This window comes from Artibeus jamaicensis, unplaced genomic scaffold, assembly GCF_021234435.1.
Source record: "Artibeus jamaicensis isolate MK-2021 breed Jamaican fruit bat unplaced genomic scaffold, CSHL_Jam_final scaffold_1964, whole genome shotgun sequence".
NCBI lineage: Eukaryota > Metazoa > Chordata > Mammalia > Chiroptera > Phyllostomidae > Artibeus > Artibeus jamaicensis.
The window spans coordinates 37166539-37176787 of record NW_026522030.1 but is presented as its reverse complement, the minus strand read 5'-3'; positions in this window follow the sequence as shown (position 1 = coordinate 37176787).

The following is a 10249-nucleotide window of genomic DNA, read 5'->3' as shown; positions in this document are numbered from 1 at the left end:
GCCATTCTTGAGGACCTCCACTGTCTCCTGCTGCGTGACTTATGTCTTGGCTGATGTTGGAGGGACGCTTACTCCCCACTCATGATGTTCCTTCCAGGTGGAAGGGCTTTTCTATTACAGTAACATTCCTGGCCTTTCCATATCCATACCCATATCCTGGGAGATGGTAGGTGCCATAATGGAAAGATGAATTTGAGAGAAGACATTGAGTTACGTGACTCAGTTTCTCCCTCCCTTGGGACTGACATGCGAGCAGAGAGCCCACATTCTGCCCTGTTCTGGCGTCCTTTATATAGGCCAGATTTCTCCGCTGTCGGGGGCCTTGTGGTCATCCAGTGCTGCCTGGTACTGGGTGGACATCTGTCTAATTCTGAGATTCAGTATAGAAAGCTCATCGTTACTGCCGCACACTTAAGTCTCATCTTCCACTGTGAGTAATGTCACAGTCAGTTTGGGCTGCTATAATAAAAATACCATAGACTGGGTAGCTTAAATGACAAACGTTTGCTTCTCACAAGTGTAGAGGCTCAAGGTTCAGCATGTGTGGGTTCTAGTGAGGACCCTCTTTTTGGTTTGTGGCTGGCTGTCTTCTCCCTATGTCCTCACCTGGCAGAGAGACAGAGAGAGGAAGCAAGTTCTTCTGAGTTTCTTCTTATAAGGGCACTAATCCCATCATGAGGGCTCCACCCTTATGATTTAATTACTTCCCTCCCAAAGGCCTCAGCTCCCAATACCATCACATTGGGCTTAGTGATTCAACATCTGAATTTGGGGGAGGGAAACACACAAACATTCTTTCCATAGCAAAGAAGAACAGTGTTTTTATCTCCATCTGCCTGACTCATGTGACTGTCTCTCAATTTTGTTCCAGACTTGAATGAGGAAGGGACTTCCTCAAATACCATTGGCCAAGGCCAGCATTTGGGAAGGAGGGTTGATCTGGCTGAAAGGGCCAGGACAAGCAGATGGTGTCTGGTTCAGCCCTTAACCAGTTTGCATGGAACAAATCCCATTCATTTTCCTTTGTGCACCTGCATCTGTGGCTGCCATAGCCCTGTCCTATAGCTGCTGCCCCTTCCCCGCACGAGTGTAACCCTTCACTGTGCTGGTTTGCTGCAGCTGCTGCAGACCTTTTTCTTCCTCAGCATTCTCTATCTGCTAATATGTTCTGGTGGAGGGGAAACTTTAGGGATGGAGAGAAAGAAGAGCATGCAGCTCTCTAGGCAAAGGCCGGTGCCAGCCTTCTTTAATACAAACTGATGCTTCTTCAACCCAGCAGATGCTATGAGACTCATATTTCATTAGGTTGAATGCTCTCCCGTGAAGCACAGCCCGACTAGCTGACCAGTTTGCTCACGTGCATGCGTGAGTTCGCAATATGATATGTATCATATAATAATATACACTAAGGCTAAATACAGGGTGGGGCAAAATTGATTTAAGGTTGTGAGTATGTGAAGCACAGTTTATTCTTGTATTATTAGTTATTAATTATTGTATTATTTTCCATAGAAACTACTGTAAACCTACTTTTGCCACATCCTCTATACACACAGATATCATAGGATGTAATACTACTGATGGATACACATATGCACAAGTAAAGCATGTGTGAACACAAACATTTGCCATGTACAATAGAACAACTCTGCACCAATAGTCATTAAAATTCAAAGTCAACAAAGATTGGGGACTATTTCCATATTTTTGCTATTCTCAAGGTCGTCAGCTCTTTGAAGCAAGCAACTCCTCTGACTTGGGATTTAATTTCCTTGGAAAGAGTGCATAGAAGGCAAACACGAGAACTTGGATCCTTTTCTGCCCATACAACCTGGAGCACTGCCCTCCTGCTTTGTTGCCCAGGTTTCATCGCATGGTTAGTGTGGTGGAGGCTGTGCTGTACAGGCTCCCTTAGCTTTTTTCTGTAGATGAGAACGCCTTTTCTGTTTCTAAGAACAAATAGCCCATGATTTGTAGGTAGCCCGGGGGAGGTGTAATTGGAGGGAGAAAGTGGGAAGGTTTGAAGAGGCAGGAAATACCGTAGCTCTCACCCACTGGAGACCTACATATTATGTGACTGGCAAAGGATGGGGTCCAGACATTCCAAGTGAATGTGTTATGTACCTCCTCAGTTACTGCAAGAATGATGATAGACAACTATGGTCAGTTTTGTACTCTTCGAAAGAAAGGCATTTATAGGTGTGACGGCAGGTAGATACATAGAGAGGTAGATAAAATGTGAATGAGGGGATTTTTGTGAGCTCGGCACTCTGTTGGGTGCTGTGAGGACACAGGGTGCTGAGACTGGACCAGCCATGCACCCTTCCCAATTGCTCGCTGCTTGCCCTTGCCATCTCTGGCAAGAAAGGGTCAGCTGTAGGCTCTGGAGGAACTGCTGCCTAAGAGCAGGACAAGTAAAGAGCCATGGAATTTGATAACGTAGAGCTGATATATAAAACTTTCTATTTAAGTCATCAAGCGTTCTCCAGACAAATTCCTTCAGGAGAGTGCCCCATGGGCGTCATGTTCGGTCTGTCCCCGTGCCTGTCCCACGGAAGGCATGATAAATATTTGTTGAACATATCAGCACACATTATTCACAAAGCCCTGTGCTGGAGTCCCGGTCAGGCAGGGACGCAGCGAGAGCAGCTTTGTGCTCACCACAGCTCTGAGCTGGAAAGGTGGGACTCGAGAGGCTTAAACTGAGTTTCTGAAATATTTCCCTTGGTCCTTTGCGTTTTCTGTTTTCCATTGAAGTCTTTCTCTTCCTCCAAAACAGGAGGTTTAATCTAATGGGACTGTGACTGTCTTACTAGAAACATAGCACTTTGCAAAGTTTGCTTCGTATAAGATTCCCTTTGATATTTACCTGTGGCAGGTGAGTTTGAAGGCAATGATATCCACTTAAGGCCTTAAGGCTGGAAAGAATGTTCTTTTTTTCTTTTTTAAAAGTTTTTGGTATATATATGTATATATATATGTATATATATATGTGTGTATATATATACGTATATATATATAATTGATTACGCCATTACAGTTGTCCCATTTCCCCCCTTCATTCCCCTCCAACCTGCACACTCCCTCCCACCCACATTCCCCCCCTGTAGTTCATGTCCATGTGTCACAAGTTCTTTAGCTTCTACATTTCCCATACTATTCTTGCCCTCCCCCTGTCTATTTTCTACCTAAAGTTTTTGGCACTTTAAAAAAAGACTTTATTTATTTGTTTTTAGGGAGGAAAAGTGAGGGATAGAGGGAAACATCAATGTGTGGTTACCTCTCAAGTAACCAGTCTCCCTACTGTGGACCTGGCAAGTACCCTGACTGGGAATCGAACTGGTGACCATTTGGTTAGCAGGCCAGCACTCAATCCACTGAGCCACACCAGCCAGGGCTGGAGAGAATGTTCTTAGAGTGGGAAGTGCCATATGAACAGTTGGTTGCTCTGCTCCAGCTGTTGCCTCCTGTGGACTGGCACCTCTGAAGAAAAAAACAAAATGGCTCTAGGTGCCTGGCACATGTATCAGACTCTGAGCCACAGTTATTGTTATTATTTATTATTAAAATTAAAACTACTGGTTTAGTGTTCATGGCAACTCTCCAAGGTAGGAATTATTGTGACCTGCAATTTATGAAGGAAGTAACGTGCAATTTGAGTAAGGTAGTATCACTAGTAAAAGGCAGATCGAGAACTGAAGCCAGACTCTTTCCCTTTTGTTGAGTGAATGCTTTAATGAATGAATGGCTGGTGATACCACAATATGCACCAAGAGTTGACCTGCTTGTTGATGGTTTGCAGTTCTTGTGTCTTTCCCCACATGTAAGCATGATTCATTATCTAAATTCATGGTAAGTTAAGTGATGTGTCTAGACCATGGAACTCTGTCAAATTCACAAGGTCAAATTCACTTTGCAAACAAGCATTTTAGTGAAAGGAGGCACCATCAATCAATCAACCAACTTTGCTCTTTGTATACAGGTACCTAGGCTCCCATCAAGGAGAAATTATGGAAAGCTGGAATTCAGATCGTCTCACATGCTCATTGTAGCCAGCTGTTTCCTCCCCAATTCTAACGTGAATGGCGTGTAGTAACCCCCAGTGAACTTCAGCTCTCTGTGTTCTCTCCTTGCCCCTGTGGAATAAATGAGCCCAAAGTAAGCACCTGGGAGGCCAAGGGAAAGGAAGACGGGACTGGGGTGATTCATATCTTGAAAGCGGTGTTTAATAATAATAATAATGATGGGAGTAATTTAAGATTATTATTTATAATTTCCTCATTCTTCCTCCTGTTGTCAACTTTAAAGTCGCAGGTGCATTTGGTTGTGTCATTCTTGATAATAGAGCAGCTAATATGTGTATCACTCTTAAGAACTTACAGGTGGGACTTCACAGCAAGCTCCTCGAGGGAGGTGCCATTATGGTAATTTAGAGAGATTCTGAGAATCTAGGCACCAGGCCTGGTCTGTTGACTCTAAGTTCACGGCTTCTCCAGAATCCAGGGCCTTCTTCTGGGGGCTTCTCTGCCCTTCCCTCCACTCCCACTCGGAGATTGTCACTTGCTTTGGAGAATTCATATGAACAATTCCCAAAGCCTTGAATTTTCCAGGCTTTGGGAGTTTGCCCTGAAACATACACAGTGATTTCTGTGCTAGATACTGACTTTTTGGTATTTCCTGCTGGAGCTCTGTCTGGGTGGAGTTCCCTTTGGAAGCACCAGAGTGTTCCTGTTTGTGCAGTTGATTTTCAAAACCTTAAATAAACTCTGTTGTGATGTGTTCAGAATCATAACAACTCAGCGACAATGTATTAAGCACCTACTATGTGAGCCTGGCACAAGTAGCTGAGGATAATGACCTCAGCAGACCTTGCTTTCAGTTGAGTCCAGAACACAGGTTAGTAAACAGGCATTTGCCTTCCACGTGGTACCTGCCATGAAAGACAAAGTCCAGGGGTTGGAGTTGGGAGTGGGGTGCAAACAGCAGGAGCAGCAAGCCCAGCGTGTGGCAAGACTTGGGCAGTGGTGTGTACCAGCAGAGGCGTCCCAGGGCCAGAAACAGCTGAAGTGAATCCTAAGTATAAGAAACTAATTTTTGTAGAATCTGTTCTCAATTATTTGCAAGTAGCTGATTCCACTTAACTTGCAAGAAAATTTTAAGCCTTTTTTAATGGCTTGAGTATCTCAACTCCCTCTGTTTTCATTGTGTATGAACTCAGGAGTATTGACCAACTGAGACAGCCTGCCTGAAGAAAGGTTTGGGACTGGGTAAATCGTTGCCTTTCCTGCCTGGACCAAGGACAAGGGAAAAGTGGGGTCAGGCAAGGAAAGTGGACTATACCCCAAGCTCCCAACAATTCAGGTCTTTACAGGGAAGTTCATTACTTCATTTGAAGTGTATTTTCAGGATATCAAGCAGGCACATCTCTATTCAAATACCCAGATAGGCAACAAACACATTTCAGAGCCACCAGATGTAAATGGCTCATGGATTGTATTCTCTTTCTCGGTTCTCCAGGCTATTGTTCCCCTCCATTAGTGAAAATAATAAAGACCAACTTCTTGCCAAAAGGAAAAATGAGGGCGGGGGTAGAGAACAACACAAAGACTTCTATGTGTCTGGCCAGATGGAATTCCCTGCCATTAGTCTTAGATCTACTTTTGATCTCTTGGTCAAGCAATAGAAATGCTTATTTAATTTTTAAACAAACTTCACTAAGGTATAATTTACATGCACTGAAGCATACCCATTCGAAGCACACCATTGTAAATTTTGACAAATGTGCGCAACCAGTGTAACCTTCTCCACAACATTTCAACTCCCAAAAGGTTCCTTAGGCCTTTCCCCCACTGCCTCAGCCCCAGCCCCAGGCAACTGCCGAACGGCTTTCTGTCACCGTAGATTAAGTCTGCCTGTTTCAGAATTTCCAATAAATGGAATCAAACCGTATGTATTCTTTCGTGTACAGCTTTTTCACCCAAGATAGTTTTTGAGATTCATTCTTCTTTGTGTATCCTAGCTCCTTCCTTTTTTTTTTTTTTTTTTTACATAAAATGCTGATTTTCGCAGTAGCAAACAATTGTTCAATGTACCACTCAGTAAGATGAGCAGATCAAGGAATTCCCTCTGGTTTAAAAATTCTGTCAACTGGCCCAGGAAATGAAGGCCTGAGAATTGCATTAGGTTAGTATGGATCACATTAAAGAAGTAGCCAGGCACATGAATTTCTGAGCTCCATGAGCCCAGAAGGACAGGGAGAGATGAAGTCTAGGTGAATGATCAAGCCTATTATAAAGGATGACAGGCCTATTTGTTCAGTTCTGTTATGAGCACAGCAAAAGGTGCCAATCCTGAGAAATAGAAATATACTTTGCTATATTTATGTGTGTTCGTCTGAGGAGGCCTGGCAGGGAGAGGTGGGTAGCAGAGTGGGTTCCTGCAAGACTGGAGTGGGCGGAGATGACCGCAGGAGGCGGAGCCTGTCCCAGGCCCTGTCAGTGCGCAGTCAATGGGTAACTACAATGACAGCTAATATTTACTGAGCACTATGTGCTAGGTCCTGTGCTATGTTCCTAATACACATTGTTTCCTTTAACCGGTGCTTGCAGTCTGCGTAACAGAGGCCTTCAGCCCCCCGACTGCTTCCCTCACCTCCCTTTACCACATTCCTGCACACGCTCGCCACCCTGTGCAGACATTCCTTGAGCTATTGGAACCACTTTGCGTACTGGCCCAGGCAACAGAAGTGCCTTGGACTTCGCTGGTGACTAACCAATACAGGGGGACAAGTACTGCAGCTTCCTGTGTCCCCTGTCTTGTCTCCAGTCCTTCCATGGCATTTGCTTGCTTCTCAAACTTGCTCTCTCTCCTTTCCTTCCCAGCACCATCCAGCCTCATCTGACTCTCTAGTCTCAGTGGAGTTCCCTGCATAATGACTCGGAACTGTCATTTAGCACTTGTCTTGGTTTTAAATTTACTGTGATATATGTGATTATTTCACTAATGACCAACTCCCCTTCTAGACTGCTGGCTCCAGGTCAGAGGCCCTATCTCTTGTGCTCTTAGCTGTATCTCCCCAACCTACTAGAGTCTTAGAACATAGTAATGGCTCAATAAATCCTTACTGAATGAATGATCTGAAGTTCTTTTAATTTCCTCGTCAGTATTCACTGGCCTTCCAGGTACTTCTAGGCCTCTGCATGGGCCAGAAAGGCATAATGTGTAACCCCCAAGAGTGACACGAGATTTCCTGCCCACTTCCGTTCTTCTGGGTGTTTAGAAAAGAGCAATATTCAGGGCCAGGTGACAGGAGTTCGCTCCAGGGGACCAAAGCATAGCGTCAGCCGTAGAGCTGAATGTAAAGATGGGTATGGAAGGCTAAGTAGAATGTCAATGATTAAGAGAAAATTTGAATAATAATTTTAATGAATTACACACGCATTCTGAATTATGTACGCATTCTTGGATTGCTGTACTTCTTAAGAAAGGTACATTTAGTCTCAAGTTCTTGTTAGGAAGCGGGTCCACACCTCTTTCCTCTTATCCCAGCAGTGATGATTCCCCAGCTCTATACAATTTACAAACTGCTTTGGAAGCGTTTGTGAAGAAAGGTGCCATATGAATGTGTGACATTATTGAAATAAGTGCTGATTTAGAGATTTCCCAGGTGAATAGTTAAAATATACCCAGGCACACACCTACACTCATGCCCCACACTCAGGGTGCTTTCTGCTCTGATCAGCAGACATAAATTTTTCTACCTGACAGTCAACTGTAAATCAAGAAGTGTGTTTTAATAGACACAACCTTTCTGCTTCTGTGCGCTGCTGTTTCAGGCAATCTTCACCTCCCAGGACACAGGACCTGAGGGATCTTGGCACATTCTCTCCACTGCACACAGAGAGGGTGTGCTTAGCAGCAAGGTAAATATTGGCATGCTGTACATGGGCAACGAATATAAATAAGTCAGGGTATCCTTAGAAAAGTTCATCTCTGGATCCACCATTTTTCTTAGCAATAGGTAAGAAAAGAGGAAATCATGAGTTTGCCAGTTTTTTCCCAAATTAAAAAAAAATATTTTTGTAATAGTGTAAAAGCTGGAAAGTATTTGAGACTCAACAAATGCTGAATAAATAATTTTGCTAATAAATATATGCCCTCATTTCTACAGACCTTGATTATTGGATTGGATTACTGAACTTTCTCCTCTTGACTAATTCCCAGGATCATCCCTGGTAACCCTGTCCATCGGTGTTTATTTGGAGTCAGTCAAATAAACCAGCTGTCTACACCCCAAGGCCTTATGTCTGGACTGCAATACATTTCATTAGTCCTCATGGGCTGGGGACACTTTCAGATCTTTCAACACCTGGTAGACCAGGCTCATCCTTAATCTCTTTATGAAGCTTTTCTTGACATTCCCATAATTGCCACTTGATCCTGAACAAATGTGATCCCACACGTACGTTCAACACTGACACCACTGGCCTCTCCTGCAAAGTTCCTGCTCACACCCTGTGCCTACTCTGAGGCCACAACTAATGCTTCATTGCTGCGCAATTGTCCCCTTGTGATTTCTCAAGCCACGTCCCAAAGTATGTTGAATAATGTAGATTTTACTGAAATGTTCACAAGGAAGAAGAGTAGAGGGTTTACATTGAACACCATATGGCCACATAATGAGGATTTCATAAAAATCCTCATCACAAATCTCCATCATTCCAAAAGACTTTTCTCCCATCGCCAGCTGCCTTATCTCCTCTGTGTCCTGCATCCTCCCTTTCCTAAGGCTTCCTCCTACCCTGGGGTTCCTCACTATCACCCCAATCTCAATGAGCAATTTAGCCCTTTCAACCCTTTCTTCTTAACATGCATCCTTGAAGTTTTAGGTTCCATTCATCAAACAAAATATCTCTGAGGCAAGGGTGAAAAACCAAGCACATTTCTTTCCCTTCCACTAAAGACTGGAGCAACCTGAGGGTGGGAATCAAACCTTACATATTTTTTGCATTTCCTATGCAAGATATACGGGTGGGCAAAAGTAGGTTTATAGTTATTCCTATGGAAGAGACAAGCGGGTTATGATTATTACAATAGCTTATTACAATAGCTCAGAAAGTCACAACGGCACTGTAAACCTACTTTTGCCCAACCCTGTATTTATAAAGTGAAAGAACTAAATGAAAGAATATAGGCACAGATTAGAATCTTAAAGTCCCACTCTCATCGTGGTTTTCTCCTGTTGAAAGATCTTCTATACCTTTCCAATGAATGCTTCAGCCAACTGGCATTTCTCTGACTCTAGCACCCTGGCTAGCTATGATGGGCTCTCCCCGCTCAAGTCAACTGTACATGGTCTTGCCTGCAGGTGTCCATTCGGGTTGTCTCTGCAGGCCTGAAAGAACCTATGTCATTCACGACAGTGATTGGTGGTATGTTACCATCACCCAACTGAAGGTCAAGATGGATGCAACTAGTCTGGTCTTGTAGGCCCACCCAAGTCCTTCCTACTCTTTGAGGCTCAGTGCAGGTCTTCTCATCCTCAGGATACTTCAGTGAGGCCTCCAGTCCAGGCAGATATTTCTGGAGTCCTTAGGACATAAGCCTGAATGCATCCATTCTGATGGCACTTAATCTTTTAGTCCTATATTCTTTGGAATTCAGGGTATAAGGCTTTGAGGTCATTTCATCTTCCCCAAATGTGGTCATTCATAGGTCTATTTACCAGACTTTTAAGATTTTTTTCATTACCGGACTCGTGGTAGGTCTGTACTTATCTAATCCCTTGAAGTTATATGTGACTATTTAATTTACTTTGCCCAGTGAAATGTGAACAGAACTGACATGAGCCCCTTTAAGGAAGAAGCTTTCAGAGAAAGAAATGGAAAGAGCTGGTGAGTGACTGATCATGCTGTCTCTCCCCCTGCCATGGGGACAGGCAGTGTTGAGATGGACTGTCCATCAGTCTGGGTCCCAGAGTGAAGACCCAGCTGACTTACAATGGTTAAGTCATGTGAAGAAGTAAACCTTTGTTGTGATAATGCCATTTAGGTTCAGAGGTCATCTGAATAATAACAGAATTGAGTGACGAGTAACTGTGTGTAATTGTGTTACTGAACAAGAGGTCCGAGGGAGGGGCAATACAATATTTGGCCCACCTAGGGATGCCAAAAACTGCTATACAACAGGGGCCCCTCCCAAGGACAAAATACTAATATCTACTGGGCTCTTCTGTCCGCCGCCAATTGGA